Here is a 21060-nt window from a genome sequence, read left to right as displayed (position 1 = left end):
CCCCCGCCTTCTTCTCGTCCATAAATTGAGCAGATTGAAACACCTAGCTGTGTATTCATCTTGATGAATACAGTAGTAGGAGCTCCAATCTGCCAAGTTTGTGGAAGAGAAGAAGGCGGGAATGTGCTAAACGAAAACAAACCGGTTGGCTCTTCCATACTAAAATCCAAGATGGCTGAATCGTGAATTTGGCAGATTGGAACACCTAGTGGTGTATTTATCTTGGTTTCCCCTATGTGGCTTGGACAACGAGTCTCAAGGGCTATTACAAATTCTAGCTAGGTACTTTGGTCGTTCCTTAGATGGACTAATGACAAAAATATCTGTATAGGGCACTGCACGGACTACTTTGTCTCTTTCTCGCTGCAAAGAAATTAGAAAACAACAAGGCAAGTAAACGTCAAAATTTTGAAGAACAAAAGAGAAAGAGATCTTTCTGTGCAGTGCCCTATTACTATAATTTCAGTAATTTGAACAATTGAATAATTATTGAACACAATATTTTGGCGCCCAAGCACACATACGCGTATCTCATTGCTCAATTGTGTCGACAATTGTTATGCAATACTTTTACTGCTGCTAATTTGTTACAGCACAATCTCTCTAATGCTATATTCATTTAATGCATCAACATGCAATTAATCAAATTTAAATTGATCAGTGAAATGATGGTCCATGGTAATTTCTTTAGTATCACGTCTGTGTGTATTTGACCTTCCGAGCATTCAATTAAAAGGGCTGTTTAAGTGCTTTATTTGGCACACATAACTCTTACTACACAAAAAGAACTAAAAATGGATTAACTAGCTTTTTGCCTTTCTCGTATACTAAGTATACGTAAAGGCTATATGTTCACTCCAAAAACAAACTTTTTATAGAAGGCTCGGAGACCCATAGTGTTATATACCAATCGACTCAGCTCGACGAATTGAGGTGATGTCTGTGTGTGTGTGCGTGTGTGTGTGTGTGTGTATGTGCGCACCAAAAGAGCAAAAAGTTTAGCTCACTTTTTTTGCACTTACCCTCAACCAATTTACCCGCAACAGGTTGCATTAGACGCAGTATACTGCCCCATTGTTTCCTATCGAAAATTGGCCGATTCGGACTATGGGCTTAGAAGTTATGGCCAAAGTACTTTTCCTCATAAAAAAGCGCGTAAAAAAGTCTAGCTCACTTTTAATGCACTTACCCTAAACGGATTCCCTCACAGCAGGCTGCGTTCGACGCAGTATCCTGCTCCATTGTTTTCTATTGAAAATTGGACGGATCGGACAATGGGCTTGGTAGTTATGGCCAAAATACTTTTTCTCATAAAAAAGCGCGTGAAAAAGTCTAGCTCATTTTTAATGCACTTACCCTAAACGGATTCCCTCACAACAGGCTGCATTCGACGCAGTATACTGCCCCATTGTTTCCTATTGAAAATTGGACGGATCGGACAATGGGCTTGGTAGTTATGGCCAAAATACTTTTTCTCAGAAAAAAGCGCGTAAAAAAATCTAGCTCACTTTTAATGCACTTACTCTGAACCGATTTCCTCGCAACAGGTTGCATTAGACGCAGAATCTTGTCTCATTATTTCCTATTGAAAATTGGCCCAAACGGACGATGGGCTTAGAAGTAATGCCCAAAATACTATTTTTTTTACCGCACGAGAAAGGCATCATCACCGCTAGGTGGATAAATCTGGGTTTTTCACATATTTTCGGCACGTTTTATCGTAAATCTATGCATCGCTTGGATGATAATCTGTAAGTGACCACCGACATTCTCTAGTCGTTATAAGCATGTGAAAACAGGCGTTTGGCGTGCTTCAACCCAACGTTCATTTCAAATGTAGCGTAGCCCAACAAAATTTTCTATTCGATCGATATAGCAACACGAAGAACGTGCGGTGCACGTGATGGCGAAACACAATCTATGCGTACCCTGTACAAGCAACTGTGCAGATGCGCTGCTGCGTAATTGAATAAAACTTGTGCACTTTTGAGTAGAATTCAATACGTAAACCTCATATTCCTTCAGTACAGACAGATCATTCCGAGAAACAATCTTCCTAAACTGAAAATTAATTATATATAAAGCTATTCTATGATGGTCTCATTCGTTCGTACGTTCGTACCATCATACTAATAGGAACAGTGAATGCAAAGTTTACTGTGCGTGAACGAAAAGCATGTGAGAAGAAATTGAAATGACAGTCAGAGTACTGTCAAGATCAATGTCAGAAGGTGTTTGCGTGTGTGTGTGACTATGTATGTCAAGTGATACCGATTAAACGCGGAGTGCTAATTTCTTTATTTTGAGCTGTTTGACTACTAAAATAATCGCAATCTGATATGTAGTCGTTCGGTCCTTCGAGTGTGCGTGAAAGTCAGTAGATAACTCTCGTCAGGTCGTCAGTCGGATAGCGATTACTGTCAATCAGTCAGTAGAGCAGGGGTATCATTTGCACACTGTTGTAGTGGATACTGCTGCGCCTACTTCGGTCGGTGATGCGGTGTTATTATTAAATTAGAGGAAAAATTCAGTTTTTGTAATTCGGTGGATTGCAGGGCGAAAATCTTACTTTCGGTTACGGCGTTCGGTGGGTGGTGTTTTAGAGAAGCTCGATAGGGGACAGCAGTGCGTGAAACAGTGCACGGTCCTAGGCCCTGGATGCAATTACGCGACAGGGCGACACCACAGAGGATGACCTGCTGGGGAATTTTCTTCTGCTTGGCTCGTTGCGACGGAAAAATAATCGGATGGGAAATTAAAACGGAAGGTGCTAAATTTCGCGTGTTATTTGCCCTCGGTTGGCTGAATGCTGGAAGATTTCTGTCTGGGTTTCTGGGATATCACAGTGTGGCAAGAGAGGCGTAGTGTATACGTGACAGTGGGGAAGGCGAAAGGGTTGGTATCTAAGCTGAAGTTGTGAAGGAAGATTAGTTGAAGATTTGCCAGGAAGGGCAGTCAGCAGAGGCAGGGGATTGTGCCAAGGCAGTAAGGCAAACCAGAAGGGAGTTGTTTTTGTTATTATTGTATCGTTGTTATTGATTGGATAGTGTCGTTGCTTGCACTGCATACGGACGAGGAGTTGCGACCGAAGATCAGTTTGGATAATTGCGAATATCTGTTGCACAGACACACGACTAGAATACCGCTATGGCGAGTCACGCAGAATATGGATACCTGTCTGGAGCCGATGAACTGAACGTAAGTGTGAGGGAATTTTGTGGTTTTAACTTGTATTTACTAATTAGAAAAACCAATCGCTGTGAGCACATCGCCACGCCTCTGGGATCATCCTACCTCGAACCGATTGATAAAGTTGCGCCTAAACGCTAAAATCGAGCTATCGTAATGGTATCAGCGATGATAAGAAAATACTATCGGGGAGCCGACGTTCGAACACTATCATCTACATATAAAATATTTCTGTCAAGCTCACTTTATCATTTTTCCTGTTCCTTATTCCGGACTAGAATCAGATAAACGGAGCTATCCCGATTCAAGCAACATAATAAGGGATAGAAATAGCATTGGGAAATATTTTGGAACAGAAATCACGCTTCTTCTATTATGAGACAAACAAAAATAAGTCTGCAGAATATTAAAAATTCATAACGTTAATATAGAGCCAATTCAAATATTAATAACGATTGAAGTTTACATTAACAAATTAGTATCGACAACATTCGATATTACTTGCTTTGAAATTTTGAAATTCGGACACGGTATAGGGGATGATTCAAACTCAAACTTTATTCGAAATCCATAGATTTCGAGTTTGACCTCAATGATTTATAAATCAGTTATTTACTTCGGTATTAGACCTGTGTGCCGATTGAAAATTTACCGGCGGCAGCGTGATAGATCATTTTCAGTCAGGGTTGGTTCGCTCTGAGGAGTATTCAAGAGAAGGTGTAAAAACTTCTCTTTTCTCGATCTGTTATCCGAGTGTATTGTGCAGAAATACACTTTATCTTTGTATGAAGGAGCGTGCGTAGTATCCACTCTTCGTCGCACAAGCCCACAAGTGTAAAGAGTACAGGAAAATGGTAATTTGCTGTTCACCAAAATGCATACATTTAGGCTATATTCTAAATCTTCCATGTAAATACGTTGTTGTGAGCGCCTAAACATAGACCATTTTGTACACAATATCAAAACACACGCGACCGAAAATATTCTCACTCTTTATCGATCATGTTTCTCTTGGCTTCAATCACACTTACGTGTGAACGCTCTCGAGTGTGAATCAATACACTTCTCTTTATTTGTAAAATCTCTACACATTTCAAGACGAAGTGTGAGAAATGACCAACCCTGTTTTCAGTCAGCGACGGCGGCGTGGCGGCATCACGCCGTTGGTGATCGGCGGCAGAAGCACGGTGGCTTCGATCGGCGTGAACTGATTTCAAACGTCAAAAATTCTCCAGAGTTTTTTCGAATCTTCCTCAAAAAGTTCGTTGGAAAGTTCATCAAAAATTCCTCTGGACATTCCTTTTAGAATTCCTCCGGGAGTCCCGCCAGGAATTCCCCCAGAAGTTCGTCCAAAAATTCATCCGAAAGTTCCTCCACGAATTCATCCAGAAGTTCCTCCGGAAGTTCCTTCAGGAGTTCCTCTGGAAGTTCCTTCAGAAGTACCTTTTGAATTTGATCCAGGAGTTCCTACTCCAGAAATTCTTCGAGAAGCTCCTCCAGGAATTCCTCCGGAAGTTCCTCCAGGAATTCCTCCGGAAGTTCCTCCAGGAATTCCTCCGGAAGTTCCTCCAGGAATTCCTCCGGAAGTTCCTCCAGGAATTCCTCCTAAAGCTCCTCCAGGAATTCCTCCGGAAGTTCCTCCAGGAATTCTTCCGGAAGTTCCTCCAGGAATTCCTCCGGAAGTTTCTCCAGGAATTCCTCCGGAAGTTCCTCCAGGAATTCCTTCGGAAGTTTCTCCAGGAATTCCTCCGGAAGTTCCTCCAGGAATTCCTCCGGAAGTTCCTCCAAGAACTCCTCCGGAAGTTCCTCCAGGAACTCCTCCGGAAGTTCCTCCAAGAATTCCTCCGGCAGTTCCTCCAGGAATTCCTCCGGAAGTTCCTCCAGGAATTCCTCCGGAAGTTTCTCCAGGAATTCCTCCGGAAGTTTCTCCAGGAATTCCTCCGGAAGTTCCTCCGGAAGTTCCTCCAGGAATTCCTCCGGAAGTTCCTCCAGGAATTCCTTCGGAAGTTCCTCCGGAAGTTCATCCAGGAATTCCTCCGGAAGTTCCTCCAGGAAGTTCCTCCAGGAATTCCTCCGGAAGTTCCTCCGGAAGTTCCTCCAGGAATTCCTCCGGAAGTTCCTCCAGGAATTCCTCCGGAAGTTCCTCCAGGAATTCCTCCGGAAGTTCCTCCAGGAATTCTTCCGGAAGTTCCTCCAGGAATTCCTCCGGAAGTTCCTCCAGGAATTCCTCCGGAAGTTCCTCCAGGAATTCCTCCGGAAGTTCCTCCAGGAATTCCTCCGGAAGTTCCTCCAGCAATTCCTCCGGAAGTTCCTCCAGGAATTCCTCCGGAAGTTCCTCCGGAAGTTCCTCCAGGAATTCCTCCGGAAGTTCCTCCAGGAATTCCTCCGGAAGCTCCTCCAGGAATTCCTCCGGAAGTTCCTCCAGGAATTCCTCCGAAGTTCCTCCAGGAATTCCTCCGGAAGTTCCTCCAGGAATTCCTCCGGAAGTTCCTCCAGGAATTCCTCCGGAAGTTCCTCCAGGAATTCCTCCGGAAGTTCCTCCAGGAATTCCTCCGAAGTTCCTCCAGGAATTCCTCCGGAAGTTCCTCCAGGAATTCCTCCGAAGTTCCTCCAGGAATTCCTCCGGAAGTTCCTCCAGGAATTCCTCCGGAAGTTCCTCCAGGAATTCCTCCGGAAGTTCCTCCAGGAATTCCTCCGAAGTTCCTCCAGGAATTCCTCCGGAAGTTCCTCCAGGAATTCCTCCGGAAGTTCCTCCAGGAATTCCTCCGAAGTTCCTCCAGGAATTCCTCCGGAAGTTCCTCCAGGAATTCCTCCGGAAGTTCCTCCAGGAATTCCTCCGGAAGTTCCTCCAGGAATTCCTCCGGAAGTTCCTCCAGGAATTCCTCCGGAAGTTCCTCCAGGAATTCCTCCGGAAGTTCCTCCAGGAATTCCTCTGGAAGTTCCTCCAGGAATTCCTCCGGAAGTTCCTCCAGGAATTCCACCAGAGGTTCCTCCAGGAATTCCATCGGAAGGTTCTCCAGGAATTCTCCTCCTTCTCCTTGAGAAGTTCCTCCAGGAATTCCTCCGGAAGTTCCTCCAGGAATTCCTCCGGAAGTTCCTCCAGGAATTCCTCCGGAAGTTCCTCCAAGAATTCCTCCGAAAATTCCTCCGGAAGTTCCTCCAGGAATTCCTCTGGATATTCCTCCAGGAATTCCTCCGGATATTCCTCAAGGAATTCCCCCGAAAGTTCCTCCAGGAATTCCGCTGGAAGTTCCTCCAGGAATTCCTCCGGAAGTTCCTCTAGGAATTCCTCCGAAGTTCCTCTAGGAATTCCTCCGGAAGTTCCTCCAGGAATTCCTCCGGAAGTTCCTCCAGGAATTCCTCCGGAAGTTCCTCCAGGAATTCCTCCGGAAGTTCCTCCAGGAATTCCTCCGGAAGTTCCTCCAGGAATTCCTCCGGAAGTTCCTCCAGGAATTCCTCCGGAAGTTCCTCCAGTAATTCCTCCGGAAGTTCCTCCAGGAATTCCTCCGGAAGTTCCTCCAGGAATTCCTCCGGAAGTTCCTCCAGGAATTCCTCCGGAAGTTCCTCCAGGAATTCCTCCGGAAGTTCCTCCAGGAATTCCTCCAGAAGTTCCTCCAGGAATTCCTCCGGAAGTTCCTCCAGGAATTCCTTCGGAAGTTCCTCCAGGAATTCCTCCGGAAGTTCCTCCAGGAATTCCTCCGGAAGTTCCTCCAGGAATTCCTCCGGAAGTTCCTCCAGGAATTCCTCCGGAAGTTCCTCCAGGAATTCCTCCGGAAGTTCCTCCAGGAATTCCTCCGGAAGTTCCTCCAGGAATTCCTCCGGAAGTTCCTCCAGGAATTTCTCCGGAAGTTCCTCCAGGAATTCCTCCGGAGGTTCCTCCAGGTATTCCTCCGGAAGTTCCTCCAGGAATTCCTCCGGAAGTTCCTCCAGGAATTCCTCCGGAAGTTCCTCCAGGAATTCCTCCGGAAGTTCCTCCAGGAATTCCTCCGGAAGTTCCTCCAGGAATTCCTCCGGAAGTTCCTCCAGGAATTCCTCCGGAAGTTCCTCCGGAAGTTCCTCCAGGAATTCCTCCGGAAGTTCCTCCAGGAATTCCTCCGGAAGTTCCTCCAGGAATTCCTCCGGAAGTTCCTCCAGGAATTCCTCCGGAAGTTCCTCCAGGAATTCCTTCGGAAGTTCCTCCAGGAATTCCTCCGGAAGTTCCTCCAGGAATTCCTCCGGAAGTTCCTCCAGGTATTCCTCCGGAAGTTCCTCCAGGTATTCCTCCGGAAGTTCCTCCAGGAATTCCTCCGGAAGTTCCTCCAGGAATTCCTCCGAAAGTTCCTCCAGGGATTCCTCCGGAAGTTCCTCCAGGAATTCCTCCGGAAGTTCCTCCAGGAATTCCTCCGGAAGTTCCTCCAGGAATTCCTCCGGAAGTTCCTCCAGGAATTCCTCCGGAAGTTCCTCCAGGAATTCCTCCGGAAGTTCCTCCAGGAATTCCTCCGGAAGTTCCTCCAGGAATTCCTCCGGAAGTTCCTCCAGGAATTCCTCCGGAAGTTCCTCCAGGAATTCCTCCGGAAGTTCCTCCAGGAATTCCTCCGGAAGTTCCTCCAGAAATTCCTCCGGAAATTCCTCCAGGAATTCCTCCGGAAGTTCCTCCAGGAATTCCTTCGCAAGTTCCTCCGGAGCTCCTCCTGTAATTCCTTTGGAAGTTCCTCCAGGAATTCCTCCGGAAGTTCCTCCAGGAATTCCTCCGGAAGTTCCTCCAGGAATTCCTCCGGAAGTTCCTCCAGGAATTCCTCCGGAAGTTCCTCCAGGAATTCCTTCGGAAGTTCCTCCAGGAATTCCTCCGGAAGTTCCTCCAGGAATTCCTCCGGAAGTTCCTCCAGGAATTCCTCCGGAAGTTCCTCCAGGTATTCCTCCGGAAGTTCCTCCAGGTATTCCTCCGGAAGTTCCTCCAGGAATTCCTCCGGAAGTTCCTCCAGGAATTCCTCCGAAAGTTCCTCCAGGATTCCTCCGGAAGTTCCTCCAGGAATTCCTCTGGAAGTTCCTCCAGGAATTCCTCCAATAATTTCTCCAAGAATTCCTCCGAAGTTCCTCCAGGAATTCCTCCGGAAGTTCCTCCAGGAATTCCTCCGAAGTTCCTCCAGGAATTCCTCCGGAAGTTCCTCCAGGAATTCCTCCGGAAGTTCCTCCAGGAATTCCTCCGGAAGTTCCTCCAGGAATTCCTCCGGAAGTTCCTCCAGGAATTCCTCCGGAAGTTCCTCCAGAAATTCCTCCGGAAATTCCTCCAGGAATTCCTCCGGAAGTTCCTCCAGGAATTCCTTCGCAAGTTCCTCCGGAGCTCCTCCTGTAATTCCTTTGGAAGTTCCTCCGGGTCCCTTTAAAAAATTCTGTGGAGTCCAGAAATTCCAAAAGAGCTGTTACGAAATTTCTCCGTGACTTTCTTCAGAAACGTACCTGGGGATTATTTAGATTTTATTACAAAGTAGTCTCGTGGAAGTTTTTTCCCTAGGAATTTCTTTTGAAATTCGCTTTGGAGTTACTCCAGAAATTCCTTCAAAAACTCTTCATAAATTACTTTGAGAACTCCCCAATAATTCCATTGAGCTCCTTTCGAATTTCACATAGAATCTCTAAACCAAATCCACCTATTTCTTCCCTGGTACTTCCACCCAAGTTTCGTTCCTGGAAATTCTCCCACTAGTTCTCCTACCTAATCTTTTTTGGGTTCTCCAGAAGTTTCCGCAGCAATTGCTTCAAGGCACCTTCTATAACTTCCTAAATAGATTTTCCAAGACATTTATCGGAAATTTAATTTGAAATTCTCACAGCAATTTCTTAAAGTATACTGCAAAAAAGTCTTCCGGGAACTGCTCTGGTATATTCCTCCAGACGGAATTCGAAGGAGTAAAAGGTACAATGAAACTAGTCTTGATGGGTTTCTTGAAGAAGTTTCAGAAGAATTTCTTCAAACCCTTATAGAAATTGTAGGATCAATTCATGTGAGATTTTCCAATGAATTTTCTGGAGGCATTCCCAAAAAAAATACCTAGAGAGTTGTTGAAAAAATTCCTGGTGAAATTCGTAAATTAGTTCCTTGTTTGAATCACTGTAGAAGTTTTTGAATGAATTCTTGAAATAGTTCCGGGTGAATCTCCCGACGATATAAGACTCTAAATTTATGGCCACGGAACCAGAGGGGAACTGGCCTAAACCCTTAGCTGCTGGTCTAGCCACGGCAGCTGTCTAGGGCGGGCGCAGAAGGGCTCTTTTGTTCCGAGTTTAATGCCAAAAATGAACACTTACAGGCGGTTGGTAAAGATGCGGTGGTCGGGTGGTCAAGCGAGGAAGCTGCCGACACAAAGGTCGGCGGTTACGCCGCCGGTGGGCTGCCGATCGAAAGTTCAGCCGGAGGGAATTCGGGCAATGATGCGGCCGATGGTATGTCGGACGACGATTCGGCTAGCGAGCTGCCAGCAGGAATGGCTTTCGGTGTCGAAAAACGGGTGGTTGTAGAACGACCTCGTGGTTAGGCGGATAGGAAACAGTGCGGGATGGTGGTACAGCGAACGTGCTACGATGCGATAATCCGGAGGCTGGACGATTACACGGCTACGGATAGCAGAACGAAGGGGCGGCCGGGCGATAATACTGCCGGCGGGCTGCGATGCGTTGGTACTTGGTAGTGTGGCTGACGAACGGCCGGACGGAGAATTGGCCGACAGGTGGCCGGGCGATAATAGAGCCAACAGCGGCTTGGAGGAAGAGGTGGTCGGTGGGCTGTTAAGCCGGTAGCAAACGACCACTCGTTGAAACGTACGGCGGGAATCCGAATATGTGCTGGACAATAATGCGGATGCGGCTCACGATTCTAGCCAGGCGACGAAGTGCCCAACCAATAATTCGGAGTACCATCTCGGGAAAATGCCACGAATAACTACTTTTAATTGCACGACTTTTCAATAAAACACACCTCTCTTCCATCAGAGCCAGAAACCACACTCCGGTCAGTTGCTTTCGTCTTTTCTGTAGCCTTTGGCTTTGTACTCATTTGCCCACAGAAAGCATGCGTTCTATATTTCCGCCTTTAAATTTTGTTTCGCACTGGACAAGATGCTCTTTTTCTGGCTTGCGTTTCGACCACCCAACGCAAGATTTAAAATCTTCCGTTTGAAAAAAAAAACAAATCTGACAAAATCTTCATCATAAAAATTGACCCTTAAAACGTTACTCGGTAAATTCGTTTACCAGTTCCAATCGGTTCAAATGCGGTCCAGGAAATACAAAACTATCATAGAATGGCATAACTCTTGGAATCATGTAGTTCGATGTGCCGCATGATGGGTTTGACTTATTTTCCAAAATTGAATCATGAACCGGTACTTGATAAATCTGTCTACCAATTGGTTCCAATCGTTTCAAATATGGTCCAAGAAGTACACAACTATGTGCCATAGCATTTGAAATCATGAAGTTTGATATTACGTATGATGGTATTTGCCTATTTCCGTGAAGTGACCCCGTAACAGGTTCCGGTGGAACCACCGGAATCCGGAACACAGGCCATATTTAGGACCGAACAAATTCCTGATCGTATTTGGTATAGTTTATGCGTCGTTCCCAATCAAAATATCTAAAACAATCATTTCCAAAGTATGCGTTCTGAGCAGTGGCGCCGGGAGTGGGTGGGACAAATAGGACATGTCCTACGCATGAAAATACCTGGGTAGGACAGTCGAAGCATTGTCCTACCCATGATTATGGTAAGAAAATACCATATGGATGACTAAAAGATCTTATACTATCTATACTGTTTCAATTTCTAGATCTAAAAATATCATTGAACGTTTCACAGTTAATCAGTGGTAAAACTGACAGTCGTGGAAGTTTCCGGGATTGTAAAGGAGAAATCTATTCCGAAAAACATCTTAAAGTCTATGAAGAATTCTTTCCATTTTAAAAAGTTGGTGTATTGAGATTTTCCAAGAGTCTTCAAGTTTCTAATAGTTTCTGCTATAAGTAACTATTTGTTGAACGTTTTCTGGAAGTACGCAATTATTTTTGCTAGTTCAGGGAGACTCAGAGAATTTCTGAAATTTTATAAGAATTGACAGTCTGACAGGTGAAGTGATCAAAAGATGAATATCTAAATAATAATATAGCTTAGGTAGTGCGGTAAGACGCGCGGCTACAAAGCAAGACCATGCTGAGGGTGGCTGGGTTCGATTCCCGGTGCAGGTCTAGGCAATTTTCGGATTGGAAATTGTCTCGACTTCCTTGATATACGAATGCAAAAATGGTAACCTCTGGGGTGGCATTGTGCATCTCGATTCGAACGTAATTCTATCGAGTCGAACATGTTTGGCATTACGGGTTTCGATTCGATCTCGAAAACGACTTATCGTTCGAGTATGCACGAGGAGGTACAAGAATAACGAGATGTTTTGGCATTATGGAAACTCGATAGCACACTGAAAAACGACTCAAGTCGAATGAAAAACACTCGTCACCTTTATAGCTTTCGAATATTGTTCGAGAGTTATTTCTTGCTGAAAGTTTTTAAATATATTTGTTATTATTTCTCTATGGGAAGAGAATAAATGTTTTATTATTGTCTCTTCACCCAAAAAACAAGTCTGACAATTATTGTATAAAATCTGGGCATATACAATTCTGTAAGCTTTTTATACAAATATTGTATTAAAATAATACAAATCTGTATTCTTTTAATACAATATTTGTATAAAAAGCTTACAGAATTGTATATGCCCAATTATTATACAGTTTCTGTAAGGTTCTTATGCAGAACTGTATTAAAATCTGCCATCCTCTGGTTGGGTGTGAGGAAAAGAATGTCATTAGCATACCTACTTTTATAGTTTCCAGACAATATGCAATCTCTAATTATCCCGAAATCCGCGTAAAAACGACTTCAACTAAAATCGGTTTTCACGTATTTTTGACGATTCCGATAAATCGCGTGAAAAATCTATGAGAAAAATCTGCGTAAAAACGTGTACCGTGACCTGCCCTGATTCCGCGCATCGCCTAATACCGTGGTTTTCATCAAAAATCAGAACCTGGCAGTCATGGACATCGCATTATTTGTTAAATTGTTCAAACATATTATGTTTGAACATTTCACAAAATAATGTGATGTCCATGATAGCCAGGTTCTGATTTTTGATGAAAACCACGCTATTAGGCGATGCGCGGAATTAGGGCAGGTCACGGTATATGAAAAAATCTAAGTGAAAATAGATGAGGTAAGGTACACCGGGGCAAGTTGAAATGCGGGGTAAGTTGAAACAGAAGCTGTAATTTAGATCTGAAATGACCGAATGTCCTGTTTATTTTTTTCAACAAACTACTCCCCTAAGTCAACTTCTGACTGCCATTCCGGGAAGATTGCAGCTACTAGAAGCAATTCCTGCCATTGTTTATTTTCCACCCTTTACAAAATCTAAACCAACTATTTGACGTGCCAATGAAACAGGTCTCAAAATGAGGTTTGGAATAGTTTTTTCATCAAATTTGAATGGTAGGCAATCATACAATGTTGAATAAGCATAATGATTATGAAAAATCGATGGAAAACCCATTTTATTTTTTGAAATATGGTCGTTTGAAACTGATCCGCATTTTTAACCTATCGGGGCAAATAGAAATGCGTGGTGTGGGGCAAGTTGAAACAACGATTCAAAACGTCACCCTCACAATTTAAAGTAATATTTTTTTTCAAAATTCAACATGGTCCGTAAATACATCCGGAGAACATAAATTTATGAAAAGGTCCAAACTTCTGATAATAAATTTAATAAATTTCCGCCCATCCCGTCATGAATGCCCTCCTACAATGTTTACTAAAAAATAGGATGAAAACGGTCATGGTTAAACTGCATGGTCTAGTTTTGAGATTCGTAATCAATTTCTCCTCGTAGTGAGCACTGGCACTCAAAAATATGAAACATTGAGCATGTAAACATTTCAGTAACTCCACCATTCACTTCCCAGTCCCCTCTTTCTCTAATCGAGGAGTTTATGAGAGATACGCTGGTTAATTAATGTGAATTTATGGAGAAGACACAACCGAATTAATTAGGCACACAATTCAAGTGAGCCAACTAATGAACCATCCTGAAAAGTAATCCGAGTGGTCACCAGTAGGACGTAATCAATCTCTGCACGCAAAAAAAAAAGTTCATGAATTCGTGAACTAACAAGTTTACGGTGTATTTTTTCGTGAACAACAACCACGGATTCGGGAACACAGTCACGGGTTTTGGAACGTTCTGGAAAACGTGACTGGTGTTTCCGAATCCATGAATTAAATCACGGTGTATTTTTGCTGGTTCACGAATTCGGGAACGCTTTTTTTGCGTGTGATAAATTTTCAGCTAAGTGCGATCTCTAGAATTTGGTCCCTGAAAATTACGTTTGTGACATTGTTGTATACTGCCCTTTTTTCGCATAAGAGTCCCATATTTTAGTTTATTTTTGTGCAAAGGAGTATCAAAATCTGGAATGTGCCTATTATGAGAGTAAATATCAAGATGAGACAGCATAAATGGGATTTGATTTTCAAATTTCTAGAACAAATCCTTCTATTTTATCAATTTTTCTTAAACAGGAGACAATTTTGAGCTAATTTCTGAAATAAAATAGAAACCGTCAAAAATGTACATGGGACCCTTTTGCGAATCCTGGCGGTACAGTCACCTAAACATCCTCGTGGTTCTTGAGTCCCACTGAGTACATATATTTTGTTTTTAATACGGCAAAATTAAGTTATGTCTGTATATAGCGCAGTGTTTCAACTTGCCCCGATATGTGGGGCAAGTTGAAACAATGCACATAAAAAAATATTTTCAGTATACAAAATATTTATAAAAAAGTATGGTAAGGTTGCTTATTTTTTATGCATAATCTTTGGTCCGAACTATCAAACACAGCAAACAGATTAAAAATATATCAAAGGATGATTTTTTTATAGCACTTCAAAGTTCAACTTTGAAAAAAACCGTTTCAACTTGCCCCGGTGTACCTTAATTAAAAAAAACGCACATGAGATGACCTAAGTGAATTTAATTAAAACACATGGAAACATCAAAGTAATTTATTATCGAATCCTTCTTTAGCTTCAACTTATTTAGCTTAAAATTGGATCTGTGGCATACACTCGAATAAACATAATAAACATAATAAACATAAAACTTATAATTTGTGTCGTAACAATATATCAATTCACAAAACATGTCATATCGGCATAATGTTTTAATCGGTTGCAACTGCTCAATAAATAATATTGCTTTTTAAAGTCATTGAGCACAATTTGCTTGTTTATGAATTAACTGCCAATTCATGCCCTAAAGGATGCCTTTCCAACAGGCAACATGCTACACGCAGGTGAAATTACTCTTATTCTCTCTGTTTACTCACATTCGCCATGCGCTGAAGGTTGTCTCTCCAGCGGGCGGCATACCAAACACGGAGACAGCTATCTCTTATTCTCTCTGTTTACATTTCGTTTGACAGAACATACTCGATTGAACTAGTACAGCACCATTCGAAATCTTGTACTGCGACTGAATCAAGTCGAACGAAACACATAATGCCGCATTTTTTTCGAAACGAATCCAAAAACTTACGAATCGAGTGATTCGATTCGAGATGCGCAATGTCACCCCTGGCTTAGAAACCTCGACAAGTCGAGTCAAGTACGACACACTGAAACAGCCTTACTGTTGAGGTCGAAATACGTATCTGTCAAGATACAATTAAGTGGTGGAATTCAATGGGATTGTATAAACTCGTCTTATGACAAGTGAAGACATTCCACTAAAAAGCTCGAAATAATTTTCTTATCTCTAGAAATGTTTCCTGGGGATATCCGGAAAGTCTCTAAAAGTATTCAATAGATATGATAATCCAGTTTGTCCTACCCACGTCTCAGAACGTGATGGCGCTTCTGGTTCTGAGAAATGGCCAAAAGCTGACACCCATTTTAAATCCGGAATAACTCCGGAACCGAGTGGCCAAAATCCATGAAACTCCTAAAACTTCAATAAATTTCGCTTCTTTTGGTGCAAGTTGAGATAAAAAATGTTATAGGACAAAAAAGTTACAATCAAAAAGATTTTTATTTTCGTTTTCAAAAGGGGGTTGGTAACGGAAGGGTTAATGAAGATACAAAAAAAAATTTACGGGATTAAAATTTCAAATTTAAAATCATTCCAGGATTCTTTACGAAGTCTTTACGAAGTATTGTTTTTAATTGATTATCGGCCTTCGTTAGTATACGAAGGCCATTCGGTGCTGTTTATTTGGACTTAAAAAAATCGCGATTTCACTTGTAGCGAAGATTTTATTTTTAATTTCATGCACAACGTTATATCCCAATTAGACTCAAATTCTGAACATGACTCATATTTCGAACACTCGCTTTTATTTATTTATTTATTTATTTATTTATTTCGTCAACCGACGTAGACTAGTACATATACAATATACATGTTTTTCTTTATTTTCTTAATGCTATAAATACGGTATTATAGTGTATAAAAATAAAAATAGTTTGGTTAAGTAGTGTTTAATTTTGCGATTTAATGTAAATTTAGATGTGTAGGTTTCGAATTGTGACAAAATATTTTTTTAGGTTCTGCCGAGACATTGTAAAGTCAATAGTTTCGCAGTGTTGATTATAGATAGCCATCATCTGATTGAGAGGTCCGAATTTTGCATAATTTGTACGGCAGTGATTAATTAAAAATGTATGTCGATGACGCAGTTGTCGAGATGGTATGTAGAAATTTAATTTCGATAAAATACTTGTTGAATCAATAAGCTGCGAAACTATATCGTTAATAAATGAAACCATTGCAGTTTCACGACGCTCTTTCAAAGATTGAATGTTTATAAGCTTGCAGCGTGCCTCATATGATGGAAGTGGGAATGTTGTCCAACCTAATTTACGAAGAGCAAATAATAGGAATTGTTTTTGTACTGATTCTAATCTTTCTTCGTGTGCTATTGAAAATGGAGACCATACAATGCTGCAATATTCCAGTATCGACCTTACATAAGCAATATACAATGTTTTAATTGTGTATAGGTCATGAAAGTTATAGCAGAAACGTTTTATAAAACCCATCATATTATTTGCTTTATGAATAATGGTGTTGTAATGGTCGATGAATGTTAGTTTGGAGTCTAAGATAATTCCTAAATCCCTAACTCTATCGCATTTCTCTACAACCTGGTTTCCTAATGTAATTGAGAGATTTGATGCTGTTCTTTTTCTGCTGAATGATATAAGGTTACATTTTTTACATTCAGTTGCAATAGGCTTTTATTGCACCATTCGTAGAATGTGCATATTTCGTTCTGGAATATGTTGAGGTCATTTTATTCCCTATCTCCAAAAAGAGCTTCATGTCATCTGCATAGATTAACACTTTAAGTTTGTCAAGAATGAAGGAAATGTCGTTTACATATATTATGAATAATAGAGGCCCCAAATGAGAGCCCTGGGGGACACCGGAAGTGGCTTGAATGGGTTTTGATCTATTGTTGTTAAATTTTATAATCAATTGGCGATCAGTTAAGTAGGATTCAAGCCACTTGAGTAGTCCCGGCTCAATTCCAGTTTTTTTCAATTTGAATAGAAGCATGGGTATATCTATGCGATCAAATGCTTTACTGAAGTCAGTATAAAGAGTAGGGTGGCTCAAAAAACACTTTTTCAAATTTTTTGATGGGCCGTCCTCTTATTCCATTCTATTTGGTGCCCTGATGCTCTGGACAAAATTTCAGCCAAATCGGTTAACGTTTGGGCAGTGCTAAACTCGTTGGAAGTTTATATGGAAAAATGTATGCAGAAACATCCCAAAACAGTGATTTGCAGTTGGACGGCACAATTTACGATCAAGAACCATGATACTCATTCAGTTCTTGTAAAATAAAATACAGAATGTTATGCTGAAAACCGCGAGAAGATTAGAGTTTATTACGTAAAGATATCAGCATTTTACTGGAGTGTTGTAGGGGTGAATTTATTTCTTTTCAAAGGTAAAAGAAACGAAATTTGCTCAAACCCCACTTCAAAGAAATGCTAATAACTTAGCCGGGCAAGCTCGAATCTTCTCGCGGTTTTCTGCATAACATTCTGTATTAAATTCTCCAAGATCTGAATGAGTATCATAGTTCTTCATCGTAAGTTGTGTAGTCCAGCTGCAATTTACTGTTTTTGAATGTTTCTGGATACATTTTTCCATATAAACTTCCAACGAGTTTAGCACCGCCCAAACGTTGACCGATTTGGCTGAAATTTTGTCCAGAGCATCAGGGCATCAAATAGAACCGAATAAGAGGACGGCCCATCAAAAAAAATTATCAAAGTTTTTCCCATACTAATTTGAGCCACCCTAATAAAGAGCTTCTACATGGTTTCCTTTATCCATTGCATTCAGGGTATAGTCAACAAATTCAAGAAGATTAGTTGAACTTGAACGCCCTTTACAGAAACCATGCTGTGCGTCTGTTATTCGGTTTTTTACTTGTTTGAATAATTTTTCGTTTACTATGGCCTCAAAAAGTTTTGGAATGCAAGAGATAATGGCTATTCCACGATAATTACGTATGTCTGATTTTTTTCCAGATTTGAAAATGGGTATCAAAAATGAGTTTTTCCATATATTTGGGAATTTTCCTGATTCTAGTGACATATTAAATAGCCAAAATAATGGAGTGGTTAGTTCCACTGCTAGGGTTTTCATAAATATAGGAGGGATTCCATCAGGACCAGGACCTTTCGAAGCATCTAAATTACGTAGGGCCTGCAAAATGTCATGGACATGAAGTTGATTCACTCCAATATCATTTGAAAACTCTGGAAAAAATGCAAAATAGTCGCGGTCACGATCATTTTCAGAAAATGTAGAATAGGTTTCCTGGAAAAAATCTGCAAAAAGATTACAGTTCTTTTCCGAGCTATCCCCCGCGTTTTCGTCTAGATGCATAATTGATGGAAAGTTATTAGATTTCAGTTTTGTTTTTACATTTTTAAATGGCTATTTGGCTTCATTCGATGTAATTCTCTCCATAGGATCTTGAATTCATTTGTAATCTTGATCATCAAAAAACCGATGGAATTTTTAGTTTTAGGGTGCCAAAACGCCAGTGTTCGGAATATGAGTCATGTTCAGAATTTAAGCCAAAAGGGTCCACACAAATTTTTCATCAGAATGTCCGAATGGCCGGCCCTTTTATAAATCATATGGATACGTCCATAGTCGTCCATTCACTGTAAGACAACGAGAACCGAAACGCGGAAGGTATAGCGATGAATCATCGCATTATTCAGAGAAAGCTTTGCATGGAATTTGATATCGCTTGAAATGGTAAAAAGTGCGCCACAATCAGCACTTCTGAAACTGTTATACGATTTTGATGATCCTAATGATAATGCGCCGTTCGTGGGGTGATTCGGACCCGTGTTGCATTTTTATCATTCGCAAACCGGTTATTCACCGATAATAGTATTGTTGTTGACTGAACGGTGAACACACATTCTGCCTGGGAAATAGTGATACGCAAATGAATCCAAAAAAACGATAGGCTTTGGACAACATCTGGTCGAATACGCTCATTAAATGCTGTAGCTATCGTGTTCAAATATGGGATATCCGGAAAACATGAGAATTATTTTCAATATACGAATACGATTAACTGATTAACTTACTTAACTACTAATCAATTTTTGGTCGAAGATTTACTGTTGCTCTGAGTATAGGCTCGATGTAGGGTAACGGTACCAATAGTGGAGGTATTAGTAGATCAAGAAAACATATTTTTTTTTAATTTGTAACTATGGGAAATTTAAAGCTCTAATATCTTAGCCAATCAAGGAATGTAATTGTCGCTGAAAAATGCGAAAAACAAGCGACAAAAGAGAATAGCGATAACTCTTTGTCCTCATCTGCAGAGGATAAAGACATTGTTGCGTTCCATTTTATTTGCAACAAACATGGAGAGGTAATTGTTGAGAACTTTTCGAACTGCGATAACTTGTATATTTCAGAAGTAAAACACAAATCATGTGTACAGATGGTTAAGTTTATGTCTAAGCTACGATAACTGATACTGATTTAACCAAAAACATCATCGGAAACCGACTATTTCTCAAAATGAGCGGCAGGCGATCATTGTCCTATTCTGTTGCAGTTTGGGACATACGCTTATTGCGAGTTGAGTTTGTCCCAACATTTACAAGAGAGGACAATGTTGTTGTCATTGGCAATGTTGTTATTTTACATTCCTTGTAGCCAATAGATAAACTAGGAAATTTGCTAACAAAAATGAGATTATTGATTTCTTATGAGACTCGTCACTATTGATAGGGGAAGGTGGGTAGACTTGATCCCCGGGGAGACTTGATCACCCCCTGTTTTATCGAGGACTAAAGTAGTTTTGTTCTATCGTATTTTTTAGTATAGATCCTGTGGTGACTGCTATCTTATTTAATATATGCGCCATATCATATCTACGTTATACCAATGTAACATATCTCTGTGCCCCCACTGTACAGATACTAGTGCAACAGCGGTTGCATGCTGTGCAGCACAGTTAAACAGAACTCAGTCTTATATACACCTTCGTGCTTAACATACGCGGATACCACAAGTGGCGACGAGGAGAAAAAATCAAGCTTTGTAAAAAAAAAAAGATTAATTTTGGGTTATTGTATGTTTTAAATGCATAATTGTTTGACTATTTTGAAGCACAACTTATAGATACTTTGCTTATTGTTGGTTAAATAGTTTATCAAGCTGAAAATGTGGTTCAATATACGCGGTGCACGTTTTGGCCTTGATCATGTCTGTGCACGAAAGAAGATGAAAAAATGTAAAGTTGAAAAGAAAGCCTTCGCCGCGCGCCGATGTGCCGCAACAGGTGGAAGGGAAGTGTGGAAGAGTGCATTAATTTGTGTTATAGTAGTGATACCTATATCGTGTGATTGACAGTGATATTTGAAAGAACAACGATTTGATGAAGTGTTCAGTGTCGAATGCAGAAAGACTTGAATGTGCATTATTGGGTTACTGTATTGCCATTGCTTGTGTTAGCGTTTAGGAAAATGTTGCAAGCAGCTTCTGTCGTAAGTGGTCTCATTCGTTCTGGAATCAAGTAAGTTACGAATTGAGAATTATGTAACTGAACAATAGCAATTGAACTGCACAGCAATATGCGCATATGGGTATAGACACTTCTAAAGTTCAGCAAATGTTTTATAATTTAACGTGTGAAATATCGTGAGGTTTGGGTCTCTTAATTTTGATCTTGAGTGAAAAAGCGTAATCTGCTATTAAAAAACATCTTTTACCAACGAGAGTCGATTGTTCTCACTCACATCAGCTCTCACATTAGCTTGGAAATAATATTAACTACGCATGATGGGAAATGAAAGATTTCGTTTGAGGTGATATTCAACAAATAATGATATGTAAAAATGGTGACAGAAAACATGTTCTCGTTAAGATTCTATAAGTAAATAATTGTTTGGTAAATATTTGTTTGGACAGGTAGCAAAGCATCTAAGCCTCTATTTCTGGTTGTGTCGACTTTTGCCGACAATTAAATTAATTCATTAGGATATACAATGCATGTGAGACAATCGCCCTAATAATTATTTAGCGTCTGGGCCAGAAAGAATTATATCACTGAACGCTGTACTAAAAATATAATCTTCTTATGTCGAAAAGTTTTATTGAAGTACAAGTGAATTGAGTAAATAAATGCTTTAAATAATTTCAAAATTATATTCAGGATAAACTTGCCATATTCGTCCAAATAGAATAGGTGTTCTTAATATATATTTGAAATGATTTAGTCGAT

At 41.0% G+C, this 21060-nt stretch overlaps 1 pseudogene; it reads left to right on the top strand.

The window, feature by feature from the left end:
* Positions 1 to 2021: 2021 nt before the first annotated feature.
* Positions 2022 to 21060, top strand: part of LOC134211492 (E3 ubiquitin-protein ligase Nedd-4-like) — a 66870-nt pseudogene continuing 47831 nt past the window's right edge.

The sequence above is a fragment of the Armigeres subalbatus genome, chromosome 1 (assembly GCF_024139115.2).
Source record: "Armigeres subalbatus isolate Guangzhou_Male chromosome 1, GZ_Asu_2, whole genome shotgun sequence".
Taxonomy (NCBI): domain Eukaryota; kingdom Metazoa; phylum Arthropoda; class Insecta; order Diptera; family Culicidae; genus Armigeres; species Armigeres subalbatus.
The sequence above is the reverse complement of the archived record's forward strand: the minus strand, read 5'-3'. Positions and strand labels throughout refer to the sequence as shown.